This window comes from Desmodus rotundus, chromosome 1 (assembly GCF_022682495.2).
Source record: "Desmodus rotundus isolate HL8 chromosome 1, HLdesRot8A.1, whole genome shotgun sequence".
In the NCBI taxonomy this organism is placed as follows: domain Eukaryota; kingdom Metazoa; phylum Chordata; class Mammalia; order Chiroptera; family Phyllostomidae; genus Desmodus; species Desmodus rotundus.
In genome coordinates this window covers 95144178-95158813 of record NC_071387.1, presented here as the reverse complement: position 1 = coordinate 95158813, position 14636 = coordinate 95144178, and positions in this window count along the sequence as shown.

Sequence of the window (14636 nt, the reverse complement as noted above, 5' to 3'; positions counted from 1 at the left end):
CTTTGATTTCTGAGTATTGACTTTGTATTCAGCTGTTTTGCCAAATTCATTTATTAGGTCGAGTCGTTTTTTGGTGGTCTATAGGATTTTCCATGTACACTATCATGTCATCTGCAAACAGTGACAGTTTCATTTTCTCCTTTCCAATTTGGATGCCTTTTATTGCTTTTTCTTGTCTGATTGCTGTGGCTAGGACTTCCAATACTATGTTGAATAGGAGTGGTGAGACAGGGCATCCTTGTCTTGTTCCTGATCTTAGTGGGAAAGCTCTAAGTTTTTGTCCATTGAGTATGATGTTGACTGTAGGTCTCTCATATATGGCCTTTATTATGTTGAGGAATGCTCCCTTTATTCCCACTTTGCTGAGTGTTTTTATCAGAAATGGGTGCTGTATCTTGTCAAATGCTTTTTCTGCATCTATTGATATGATCATGTGATTTTTGCCTTTGCTGTTGTTGATGTGATGTATTATGTTTATTGATTTGCGAATATTGTACCATCCTTGCATCCCTGGGATGAATCCCACTTGGTCATGGTGTATGATCTTTTTAATGTATTGCTGGATGCGGTTTGCCAATATTTTGTTGAGAATTTTAGCGTCTATGTTCATCAGAGATATTGGCTTGAAGTTTTCTTTCGTCGTTGTGTCTTTATCTGGTTTTGGGATTAGGATGATGCTGGCTTCATAAGAAGAGTTTGGGAGTCTTCCATCAGTTTGGATTTTTTTGAATAGTCTGAAGGATAGGGGTTAGCTCTTCCTTAAATGCTTTGTAGAATTCTCCTGTGAAACCATCTGGTCCAGGGCTTTTGTGTGTTGGGAGTTTTTTGATGACTGCTTCAATTTTGTCTGCTGTTATTGGTCTGTTCAGGTTTTCTGCTTCTTCTTCATTCAGTTTTGGAAGATTATATTTTTCTAGAAATGTGTCCATTTCACTTAGGTTTTCAAATTCCTTGGCATACAGTTCTTCATAGTAATTTCTTACAATCCTTTGTATTTCTGTGGTATCAGTTGTAATCTCTCCTCTTTCATTTCTAATTGTGTTTATTTTGATCCTCTCTATTTTTTTCTTGATGAGCCTACTTAAAGGCTTGTCGATTTTGTTTATCTTTTCAAAGAACCAGCTCCTGGATTCATTGATCCTTACAATTGTGCTTTTAGTCTCTATGTCATTTAACTCTGCTCTGATCTTGGTTATTTCCTTCCTTCTGCTTGCTCTGGGCTGTCTTTGATGTTGTTCCTCGAGTTCTTGTAGGCGTAGAGTTAGGTTGTTTGTTTGAAATGTTTCTATCTTTTTAAGGTAGGCCTGTATTGCTATGAACTTCCCTCTCAGGACTGCCGTTGCTGTGTCCCATAGGGTTTGGGTTGTTGTGAGTTCATTTTCATTTGTTTCCAGAAAGTTTTTGATTTTTTCCCTAATCTCATTCTTGACCCATTCATTGTTTAATAGCCTGCTATTCAGTCTCCATGATTTTGAGTGTTTTGGGTTTTTTCCTTTGGGGTTGGGTTCTATTTTCAGACCCTTGTGGTCAGAGAAAATGCTTGATAGGATTTCATTTTTCTTGAATTCATTGAGGCTTGCTTTGTGTCCTATCATGTGGTCTATCTTCGAAAATGTTCCATGTACACTTGAAAAGAATGTGTATTTTGCTTCTTTGGGATGAAAATCTCTCTCTATATCAGTTAAGTCCATTTCCTCTAGGGTATTGTTAAGTGACACAATATCCTTGTTGGTATTTTGTTTGGAAGACCTGTCCATTTTTGACAGTGGGGTGTTAAAGTCCCCTACTATAATTATGTTGCTGTCAATATCTTTCTGGAAGTCCTCCAAGATTTTCTTTATGTATTTGGGTGCTCCTATGTTGGGTGCATATATATTTACAATGTTTATGTCTTCTTGGTGGATTCTTCCTTTGAGTATTATGAAGTGACTTCTGAGTCTCTCTTTATGGCCCTTCTTTGGAAGTCTATTTTGTCTGATATGAGTATTGCTACCCCTGCTTTTTTTTTCCTGTCCATTTGCTTGGAAAATTTGTTTCTAGCCCTTCACTTTCAGTCTGTGTAGGTCTTTTGTCCTGAGGTGGGTCTCTTGTAGGCAGCATATGTGTGGGTCATGTTTTTTTATCCATTCAGCTATTCTATGTCTTTTGATTAGAGCATTTAATCCATTTACATTTAAGGTTATTATCGATAGATAGTTATTCATTACCATTTTTTCCTACTGTGTTCCTCTCTCTTTCTCTTTTCCTTCCTTTCCTTAAAGCAGTCCCTTTAACATCTCTTGCAGACCTGGTTTGGTGAAAGTGTATTCTTTTAGACTTCTTTTGTCTGGGAAACTCTATATATGTCCTTCTATCTTGATTGAGAGCCTTGCTGGGTAAAGTAGTCTTGGTTGCAGGCCTCTGGTTCTCATTACTTGGAATATTTTTTGCCATTCTCTTCTGGCTTGGAGCATTTCCATTGAGAAGTCAGTTGCTAACCTTATTGGGGCTCCCTTGTATGTTACTTCCTGTTTCTCCCTTGCTGCCTTTAAGATCCTCTCTTTGTCTTGGAATTTTGCCATTTTAATTATGATGTGTCTTGCAGTGGGCCTCTTTGGGTTCCTCTTGTTTGGGACCCTCTGTGTTTCCTGGATTTGTGTGACTTTTTCTCTCCTCAGATTAGGGAAATTTTCCATCCTTACTTTTTCAAACAGGTTTTCTATCCCTTGCTCTTCTTCTTCTCCTTCTGGTATTCCTAGTATATGGATATTGTTACATTTCATGTTGTCCTGTATTTCCCTTAATCCCTCTTCATTCTTTCTGAGCCTCTTTTCCTTTTCTTGCTCTTTCTGGATGTTTTTTTCTACTTTGTCCTCCAGCTCGCTGATCTGATCCTCTGCTTCATCAAGTCTGCTTTTCATTCCTTCTACTGTGTTCTTCAATTCAGAAATTGTATTCTTCATTTCCTCTTGGCCTTTGTTGATAGTTTCTATTTCCTTTTTCATGTTGATATAGTTTGCAGTGAGTTCATTGTAGTTTACCTGTAGTTTCTGGTAGTTCTCTGTGAGCTCAGTGAGCTTCCTGATAACCATTGCTTTGAACTCAGTATCTGACAGTTGAGTTGCCTCTTTTTCAGTTAGCGTTGTTTCTGAGGCTTCCTCCTTTCCTTTCATTTGGGGATTGTTTCTTTGTCTCCCCATTGTTTGTGAGACTCTTTTTGTTAGCCTCTGCTTCTTAAATTGATCTATTCTGACTCCTTGGGTTTATGGTATGAACTTCTATGGTAGAATGCCAATGGGATTCAGTGGTGCTGTCTCCTTAATCTCCTGTGCTCACTGGTCTTGAGCTGACGTTTTTGGGTCTAATACGGTCTAATTCTGGTCTTTTCAGCACTCCAGATTTTATTGTCTCTCCTGTGGGAAAAAGAAAAAGGGGGGGAGAAGGAGAAGGAAAGAGGGAAAAAGGGAATAGAAAAGGAAAGGAAGTAAGGAAGAAGGAATAGAGAAAGATAGGAGGCAAGATAAGAAGGAATTTTAACAAAAATTAAAACAACAGAATTAATAAAAGAAGGCAGGAAGAAGGAATAAAAAATGTAAAGGATGGAAGGAAGAAGGAATAAAAAAAGAAAGAAGGACAGAAAGGAAGAAGGAATTCAGGGGGAAAGGAGGAAAGGAAAAAAAAAGTGTTCTGCTGGCTTTAAACCGGCCAGGTTAGTTCTGCTCGTCTTCCTGTCATCAGATCTTTCAATGTCCTCTATCTTTGGTCTCTGATCTTCATATATGCTGGAATACCATTGGCTGTTCGCTCTGCTCCTCAGGTCAGCTAGGTGTTTCACTGGTGTTGAGGGGAAGTGGACTCCGCTCCCACCTATCTCGCCGCCATCTTCTAGTCATCGAATAGGGTTCTTTTATATTTTAAAAATTTCAAATCTATTTTAGCAATACCATCCAGCAACAGAAATATACCATATCTGTAACACAATACATAGACAGACATAAATATGCAAATAAACATAGACACAGATCTCTTAGCTTTTAATTAAAAATTGCTAGCTTTTGTGTCCCAGGTAAAATAATACAAAACTCAAAAGAAAAATGATCCAAATTATGTTTTCAGCAAATGGACTAAGTTAATATTTTGCTCAGATGGCCAAAGTTTTTTATACTGTAAGAATTTCTTTAAAGCTGTTTTTAAAAAATCAATTTATAATCAAAGAATACATTCCATTGTGTCTGAAAAGTTTGAGATCCTTAAAGTAAACTTGTTGACAAACACAAATAAAAGAAAATGGAAAGAAAGTGCACACAATGAAGTTGGAAATTTCAGAAATCCAAGAGAGAGGCTGCAAAAGGCTTGAATTTAAAGGGGTCAGACTTTCCCAGAGAGGGAAAGAAAGGAAGGTGGTACTGGAGGCAGATCCTGAACACAAAGCAGCTGTTACCTGCCTCCCCACCATGAGATAGAGAAGATGGGGAAGGGAAAAAGAGGCCTCAAATGCCAGTTAAAATAGAAAGGGGCCTGACTAGCATGAGAATTATTAGATCATGGGTAATCCATTGTACCTCCTTTTTATGAAGGTGTCCCTTAGAAGTATCTGCGGGAGTCTCTCCCGAGAGTGGGATGAGCCCTTCCCTGGAGTGGAACGGTCCCTTCCCTGGTACCAAACGTAAATCACGTGGAGGGTGCCTCGGTCCAAATGTATGTTCTGAGACCATTATCAGATGTGGGCCTCCTACCTAAACTGAATAAAGTCTCTGAGACCTCAGTTGAAAGTGTGGGAGATTGTCGATCTTAGAGGATTCATCTGAGACCTTCCAGTACCACCAGGGAAAATAGCTGAGCTCAAGGTGCTTGTGTAGGTGCTGATGCATTGGTTTCAGGGTGGTATCAGGAGAGAGGGTAGGGTGTCACTTCAGATACCACCATTTAATGTTGACTAAAGATTGTTGCCACAAATTCAATACTAACCAGAGTCCCAGTCTGGGGTGTGGTGAAGAGAGAAATTGTCTTCAAGTGAAATGGCCCAAGTGAAGTAGCTGCAGTGAAACAGCTCAAGCTAGCAAAAGTCTTCAGCAGTACACTCCAGTGGGACAAAGAAGAGAGATAGTTTGTCACTGGTTGCTCATTGGTCCCTTTCTATGCAAATAAGGACCATAAATTCTCACATTACGTTTGATTGGTCCAAATAGCACTGTTTTGATTGGTTGGAATCATACGTTCTGATTGGATGTTGTGGAGCTGCTTTGATTGGTTGGTAAAGATGCAAATGAGGATATGGCTGCACAGCTCCAATGGGATGGAAATGGTTTCAGTCACATTGGTCAAAATACAATACCAGGATCTTCTTTAAAAGGATTGGCATAGGTGGCAGAGCTCAGTGAATAGGCTGACAGCTCAGCCTACGGCTTTTTCCTTATATGCAGTAAGTGTAAGAGGCCTCTGTAAACAATGGCTGCTAGACTATGGTTATGAACTTCGGTCCAATTAACCACAGGAATCTCTCTTACGGGTTGACAGTTTCATGGTTTTCTAGGCCATTTCTGTGCTTTTCCTCTTCCAGGTGAATTTTAGAATCATCTTGTCAAATTCTATAATAATTCTGTTGGGTGAGATTACACTAAATTGCTGAGTAATCTGATGGAGAACTAATACATTTATAAAGTGTGTTGTCATCCATGAATGTGGCATAGCTCTGTATTCTTTTATGTCCTTCAGGAAAACCTAACAGTTTAAAAAATATAGTTCTTTCATATTTCATGTTACATTTATGCTGAGGTATATTAAATGCTTTTGGTGTTATGAATGGTGTTTTTCCTATTATAGTTTCTAATTAGAAAATTAGTCTTAGATGAATAAGAACTGCATTCGATTTATTTTTATTTAAAATGTATTTTATTGATTATGCTATTACAATTTTTACCCCTTCATGCCCCTCCACCCAGTACCCCCATTCCCTCCAGCAATCCCCCTCTTAGTTCATGTCTATGATCCTGCATGTAAGTTCTTTGGCTTCTCCAATTCCTATACTATTTTTAACATCCCTCTGTCTATTTTGTACCTACCAACTACACTTCTTATTCCCTGCACCTTTCCACCCATTCTTCCCCTTCCCCCTCCCAACTGACAACCTTCCCAATGATCTCCGTATCTATGATTCTGTTCCTGTTCTGGTTGTTTGCTTAGTTTGTTTTTTAGATTCAGTTGAAGTTGTGAATTTGTTGCCCTTTTAATGTTCACAGTTTTGATCTTCTTCTTAATAAGTCTCTTTAACATTTCATGTAATAATGGCTTGGTGATGATGAAGTCCTTCAGCTTTACCTTGTCTGGGAAGCACTTTATCTGTCCTTCCATTCTAAATGATAGCTTTGCTGGATACAGTAATCTCGGATGCAGGTCCTTGTCTTTCATGACTTGGAATACTTCTTTCCAGCTCCTTCTTGCCTGCAAAGTGTCTTTTGAGAAATCAGTTGACAGTCTTATGGGAACTCCTTTGTAGGTAATGCTCTGCTTTTCAGAGTCTCTCTATCTTTAACCTTTGGCATTTTAATTGTGATGTGCCTTGGTGTGGTCCTCTTTGGGTCCAACTTCTTTGGGACTCTCTATGCTTCTTAGACTTGTGTGTTTATTTCCTCCACCAATTAAGGAAGTTTTCTTTCATTATTTTTTCAAATAAGTTTTCAATTTCTTGCTCTTCCTCTTTTCCTTCTGGCACCCCTATGATTTGGATGTTGGTATGTTTAAAGAGGTCCCAGAGGTTCCTAAGCCTTTCCTCATTTTCTTAAAATTCTTTTTTCTTCCTGCTGTTCTGATTGAATGTTTTTTCCTTCCTTGTGTTCCAAATCGTTGAGTTGATTCTTGGCTTCATCCCTTCCACTGTCAGCTCCCTATAGATTTTTCTTTATTTCACTTTGTGTAACCTTAATTTCTTCCTTTATGTTGTTGCTGTACTCAATGAGTTCTTTGAGCATCCTGATAACCAGTGTTTTGAACTCTGCATCTGATAGGTTGGCTATCTCCATTTCATTTAGTTCTTTTTCTGAGGTTTTGCTCTGTTCTTTCATTTGGGCCATACTTCTCTGTCTCTTCCATTTGACAGCATCCCTGTATTTGTTTCTGTGTATTAGGTAGAGCTGCTTTGACTCCATGTCTTAGTAGTGTAGCCTATTGTAGAAAAGGCACTTGTGAATTGTGTGATATGGAAAATTAGGTAATCCCTAGGGAGGTGCAACCTGTTTTCCAGCTTTGTGGTTCTGTGTGAGAGGATGGCTTGGAGATGGGGAGATGCTGCTGCTTGGCTTTTGGGGATTTTACCAGCTCTTGCCCTGTTTCCAGTCACTTCACCCACTTCCCATATGGGACTGGCACCCTTCCAGCTGTTGCCCTGATGGTAAATCCCAGAGTGGGTGTATTTGCATATGTTCTAAGTCCATGTGGGCCCTTTAAATGGATTCTCATGAAAATTTAGCAGTCTCTTTCACTGCCCCTATCCTGACTGGTTTTTACAGTCAGGAGTTACAAGGATCTATCTTCATGACACTGGAACTCTGGGCTGTGTGGTCTGGCCTGAGGCTGGGATCGCTCTCTCCAAAGGTATCCCTCCTGATTTTTATCCACCACACATGAATGTGGGACTGCCTGTTCCATTGCTTCTGCCACCTCTCTGCACCATACCATGCCTCTGTGCCTCTCCACCCGCCTCCATGACTCTGCCCATCTTACCTGTCTGGATGAATGTGGCTTCTTTAAATCCTTGATTGTTGGACTTCCATACAACTCAATTTTATGACATTTCTGGGTGTTATTTATTTTGAGATATAGTTGTAATTCTTTTTGTGATTGCGTGAGAAGGTGAAGCATGTCTACCTATACCTCCATTTTGACTGGAAGTCCTGGATTAAATTTTTATTGGTTCATCTTGTTAACAAGATTATTTCTAATAAGTTATCAGTTAATAGTCTTGGATTTTCATACTTTCTGCAAATGCAGATGTTTTTGCCCATTGAATCTGCCTCAAGTAGGAAATAAAGGTGTTATTAGATGTTACTGCTGTCCATCATTTTAGCTTTTGGGGAGGCAACAAAAGGATCACAACAATTCTTCCACTGAAACGATTTCCATGCTGTGCCAACAGAGTTGAGCTACAGGTTGTGGGTATCCAGATTTACTCAAACATAATCACACCAGTGGTAATATGTAATACTGGAATCTTGTTTAATTTTTTAAATTATATTTTATTGATTACTATTACAGTTTTCCCAATTTTTCTCCCTCTACACAGCCCCACCCAGCACCATCAGGAAATCCCCACACCATTGTCCATGTCCATTGGTCAAGCATAGATGTTCTTTGGCTACTCTATTTCCTATGCTGTACTTTAAATCCCCATGACTATTCTGTAACTACCATTTGTACTTCTTAATCCCTTCACATATTTTTGCCCATCCCCCAACCATCCTCCCATCTGGCAACTATCAAAATGTTCTCTGTATCTATAATTCTGTTTCTGTTCTGCTTGTTTGCTTTTGTTTTTTTAGATTCAATTGTTGATACATATGTATATATTGCCATTTTATTGTTCAAATTTTTGATCTTCATCTTTTTCTTAAATAAGTCTCTTTAATGTTTCATATAATAGTGGTTTGGTGACCATGAACTCCTTTAGTTTTTCTTGTCTGCAGAGCTCTTTATCTGTCCTTCAATTCTAAATGATAGCTTTGCTGGGTAGAGTAATCTTCATTGTAGGTCCTTGCTTTTTGTGACTTTGAATATTTTTTGCCAATCCCTTCTAGCCTGCAAAGTTTCTTTTGAGAAATCAGCTGACTGTCTTATGGGAACTCCCATGTAGGTAACTAACTGCTTTTCTCTTATTCTTTTAAGATTCTGTTTGTCTTTTTAAGATTCTCTGTTTGTCTTTAGCATTTGGTATTTTACTTATTGTGTGTCTTGGTGTGGGCCTCTTTGGGTTCATTTTATTTGGGACTCTCTGTGCTTCCTGGACTTGTATGTCTATTTCTTTCACCAAGTTAGGGAAGTTTTCTGTTATCATTTTTTTCAAATAGTTTTTCAATTTCTTGCTCTCTCTCTTATTTTTCTGGCACCCCTATGATGTGAATGTTGGTATGCTTGAAGATGTCCCAGAGGCTCCTTACACTATACTCATTTTTTTGGATTCTTTTTTCTTGTTGTTGCTCAGATTGGGTGTTTTTTTGCTTTCTTATATTCCACATCACTGATTTGATTCTCAGCTTCATCCACTCTACTGTTGATTCCCTATAAGTTGTTCTTCACTTCAGTTAGTGTATCCTTCGTTTCTGATTGGTTCTTTTTTGTGTTTTCTATGTCTTTTTTTAATGCTGTTGAAGATCCGTCTGAAATCATCTGCTCTTCCCCTAAGTTCATTGAGCATCCTTATAACCTGTATTTTGAACTCTGCATCTAGTAGGTTGTTTGTCCCCATTTTGTTTAGTTCTTTTTCTGGACTTCTGTTCTGTTGTTTAATTTGTGCTATGTTTCTTTGTCTCCTCATTTTGGCAGCCTCCCTGTGTTTGTTTCTATGTATTAAGTTGAGTTGATATGACTCCCTGGCATGGTAAAGTGGCCTAATGTAGTAGGTGTCCTGTAGGGTTCCGTGGCACAGCCTCCTCTATCACCAAGCCGGGTACTTGAGATGCATCCTTTGGGTGGGTTGTGTGCACCCTCCTCTTGTAGTTGAGCCGTGATTGCTGTTGGCAGGTCAGTAGGAGGGATTTATCCAGGCCAGTCAGCTGCAAGGGCTGGTTGTGATCACTGACCACCAGCTTCTGACCACTGTGGAGGATCAGCCCACTCCACAGAGCAGGACTTATTTCAGCAGCACTCTGGTACTTGCTGACATCACCTTTTGAATATATTGCTTGTAGAGTGGTTGGGTATGGTGCTCTGATGTTGGCCGTAGGTGTCCACTGTGTGCACAAGCTCTGGGGCTTCCTGATAGGTGCACACCAAGGTCAGCCACTGCTTGTATTCTGTCTGGGGCCACTTGGCTTAGGCTACAAAGTGATCTGCAGATGGCTGCTACTTGTGGTGAGCTAGAAGGTGCTCAAAAGAGGCCAAGCTATGAACTGAGGCAAGCTACTGCTACTGTAAGGCCTGGGGCCACTTAACAAGAGGTATGGGGCTTGCTGGGGCCAGATTCTGCTTGTTTGAGAGGATTTAGAAAAATGTGAAGCATGAGTCAAGACAAGCCTTTTGTATGGAAAAGCTACTGGAAACTACTTTGGTGGGACCAAAATTTGGATGGGGTGGAGCCTCAGGGATCTCCTGGGTGGACAAACAATGTGAGCCAGGTTGATGGATATGGTGTCAGCCTGCCAGCTCTACTGGGGAAATGTCCAGAAAAGTAACAATGGGCTCTGCCAGCAGTTCTGTCTGGGAGAAAGCTGCCCCTCCCGCTCTCTCCCTGGTGCCAGACACTTCAGTTCCTCCCTGCATGCCTCTGGTGCCTTTCAAGCTGCTGTTCCAGTACTGGAGCTCAGAGAGGATGAGTCTGAGTATGTACATGGGTGGGCCATTGAAGAGGAATTTCCCTGGAACCCAGCAGTTTCTGTCTTCCACAGCCTCAATTTCCACTGGTTTGCACAGCCAGAAGTTATGGGAATTTCTTTTCCTGGCACTGGAGCCCTGTACTAGGGGGCCTGTTTTGGGTTGGGACTGTTGCTCCTGAGATATATCTCCTAATTTTCACCCACCACATATGGGTGCAAGACCAGTCTGCTCACATCTCCACCCCTCCTACCAGTCTAGATGTGTTTTCTTCTTTAATTCTGTAATTGTAGGCCTTCTGTTTAGCTTGATTTCTGGCAGTGCTGAATAACAGTTGTTCTGTAGTTTAGTTGTAATTTTTTTAAAGATTTCATTAATTTATTTATTTTTAGAGAGGGGAAGGGAGGGAGAAAGAGATGGAAGAAAACACTGATGTGGGAGAGAAACATGCATTGGTTGCCTTTTGCATGACCCTAACTAGGGACCTGGCCTGCCACCCAGGCATATGCCCTGACTGGGAATGGAACTAGCACCCTTGCAGTTTTCAGGCTGGTGCTCAATCCACTCAGCCACACCTGCATGGCTAGTTGTAATTTTGATGTGGTTGGGCGAGGTGGTGAGCCATGTTTACCTATGCTGCCATCTTGGCTTTCCCCCTGGAATTTGCTTTATATTGATTTGGGTAGAGAATAGATGAGCAGTAAAAAAAAAAATGACAAATATAGAGAAGTAAAATTTCCTTTTAAAAGTTTATTTTAAAATCTTTTCAGTAAATGGAACTGGAAAATTATTTGTTTATATGGACAAAAGTGAAATTGGATTCCATATTTCACACTGCACACATACACACATGCATGCAGACACACTTGACTTTATACGAAGTCAGAAGTTAAATAATCAAAGTAACAAATATTTGAGAAGAATATATCCATGAATAAAGCTTTTCTGACTTTGGAGATTTTTTAAAACAAGTCTTAGAAAAGCCTCATAATAAATTTGGCTAGATTATACATAAGAACTTCTGCCCAAGATAAATAATGATTATAATTAATAATATTATATAACTCATGGTTTGAGCATGAGTATCAGAAGAGATTATGTCTGTGAAAGCGACTCGTAAAGTGTGAGTCAAATGGTCATTGTTTTTACCGTTGAATCTTCCAGCAAGGTGCCTTATGTTCGCTTTAGGTTGATTTGATGTTAGGAACACAGGTTCACTCAAATTATTTCAAGTTTTAAAGATTTTATAGTTAGGGTTTCATGATAGGCTTCATTAGTGATCACTAATTTTTTTTCCTTTCTTTACAGGCACAGAAGACAGTTTTACTTCTCTGCTCCCTGAAGTTGGGAGTGGATGTATGACTTCTTTGGCCAAAGAAATGTGACCAAAAGTAATATATGCCTTTCAGGTAGAAGCATTTAAGAACCTGTGCACAGTTATTCATGCTTTTTCTTCTGTCTTGATGATCATAGAGGCACAGGTTGATGTGGAGCATTGATGCTTTCAAAGTAGACTGGATTTATGAGATAAAACATGAGAGTTGAGAGAGTTTCTCAGACTTGAAGTGAATTTTGGACAAACAAGAAATAAACTTTTAAAATGTTAGGCACTGAGATTCTGGTATTGTTTGTCATTGAAGCATAACCTAGCCTATCCTTGCTGATACAAAAATTTCATAGTCTGGATGGAAAAATCCACCTGGATATCTAGTTCCTTAAATTGTAAAGTTGCAATGTCGATTTGAGATCTTCTTTTTATTTTAATGTGCTTTTAGCTGTAAAATTTCCCCCTACCACTGCTTTCACTGCATCCTCAAAATTGTGGTATGTTGTATTCTTGTTTTTATTAATTTCTAAGTTCTTCTAATTTCCTTTGTGATTTCTTTTTTGACCCATCCAAAGTGTGTTGTTTAATTTCCACACATTTGTAAATTTTTTAGTTTTCCCTCTATTATCAATTCTAACTTTATCCCAGTGTAGTCAGGAAAGATACTTTTTATAATCTTTTAAAAATCTATTGAGAATTAGGACTTCTGGCCGAGATGGAGGCGTAGGTAGACGCACTGTGCCTCCTTGCACAATCAAAAGAAGGACAACAACAACTTAAAAACAAAAAACAACCAGAACTGACAGAAAATCGAACCGTATGGAAGTATGACAACCAAGGAGTTAAAGAAGACACCTTCATCCAGACCAGTAGGAGGGGTGGAGACAGGCAACCAAGCGGAGAGGACTCCCAGTAACGGTAGCTGGCGGCCCCAGCAAGGTGGTGGATTGTGGAGTGGGGTGGGGTGGGCAAGGTTGCAACTGGCTGGTGAGGCGGAGGCTGGTGGAGTAGGAAGTCCCACATTCCCATGCAGATAAATGGGGAGGAACAATTGGGGGATGAAACAGACCCTGCAACCCAGGGCTCCAGCTCCGGGAAATAAAGCCTCAAACCACTGATTGAAAATACCTGTGGGGATTGAGGCAGCAGCGGAAGAAACTCACAGCCTCACAGGGTCCTAGCATGTACACAAAACCACCCAGGAATCAGCACCAGAAGGGCCCAATTTGATTGTGGGTAGTGGGAGAAGTGACTGAAAACCAGCAGAGAGCAGAGCAAGTGGCACTGTTCCCTCTCTGACCCCTCCCCCACATACAGCATCACAATGCATTGACTTGGGTTGCCCCACCCTGGTGAACACCTAATGTTCCGCCTTTACTATGTGACAGGTGTGCTGAGATTAAAAAAAAAAAAAAGGCCCAAATGAAAGAACAGATCAAAGCTCCAGAAAAAATACAACTAAGCAACAAAGAGATAGCCAACCTATCAGATGCACAGTTCAAAACACTGGTAATCAGGATGCTCATAGAATTGGTTGACTATGGTTGCAATTTAGATGAAAAAATGAAGGCTATGCTAAGTGAAATAAAGGAAAATGTACAGGGAACCAATAGTGATGGGAAGGAAACTGGGACTCAAATCAATGGTTTGGACCAGAAGGAAGAAAGAAACATCCAACCAGAACAGAATGAGGAAACAAGAATTCAAAAAAAATGAGAAGGCCTAGGAACCTCCAGGATATCTTTAAATGTTCCACCATCCGAATTATAGGGGTACCAGAAGGAGATGCAGAAGAACAAAAAATTGAAAACTTATTTGAACAAATAATGAAGGAGAACTTCCCCAATGTGGCAAAGGAAATAGACTTCCAGGAAGTCCAGGAAGCTCAGAGAGTCCCAAAGAAGCGGGACCCAAGGAGGAACACACAAAGGCACATCATAATTACATTACCCAAGATTAAACAGGAGAGAATCTTAAAAGCAGGAAGAGAAAAGGAGACAGTTACCTACACAGGAGACAGTTACCTACACAGGAGTTCCCATAAGACTGTAAGCTGACTTCTCAAGAGAGACCTTCCAGGCAAGAAAGGGCTGGAAAGAAGTATTCCAAGTCATGAAAGGCAAGGATGTACATCCGAGATTGCTCTATCCAGCAAAGCTATCATTTAGAATGGAAGGGCAGATAAAGTGCTCCCAGATAAGGTCAAGTTAAAGGAGTTCATCATCACCAAGCCCTTACTATATAAAATGTTAAAGGGATTTGTCTAAGAAAAAGAAGATAAAAACTATGAACAGTAAAATGACAGCAAACTCACAGTTATTAACAACTGAACCTAAAACAAAAACAGAAACAAAAATAAACTAAGCAAACAACTAGAACAGGAACAGAATCACAGAAATGGAGATCACATGGAGGGTAATCAGCAGGGGAGTGGGTGGGGAGATAGCGGGAAAAGGTACAGAAAATAAGTAGCATAAATGGTAGGTAGAAAATAGACAGGGGGAGGTTAAGAATAGTATAGGAAATGTAGAAGCTAAAGAACTTATATATATGACCCATGGACATTAACTAAAGGGGGAGAAAGGGGTGGGAGGGGGTGCACAGGGTGGAGGGGAATAAAGAGGGAAAATGGGACAACTGTAGTCGCATAATTAATAAAATATATTAAAAAAACTGAAATAGACTAAAATTAACTTAGAATACACTCCAGAGCTCCTTTATAGTTACATCGGACAGATTCTGCTAGCACAATTGCTGTCTAGGTGGGAAGAAGGATTTCCGGTGCTTCCCAATATTCCCAGAATGCTCT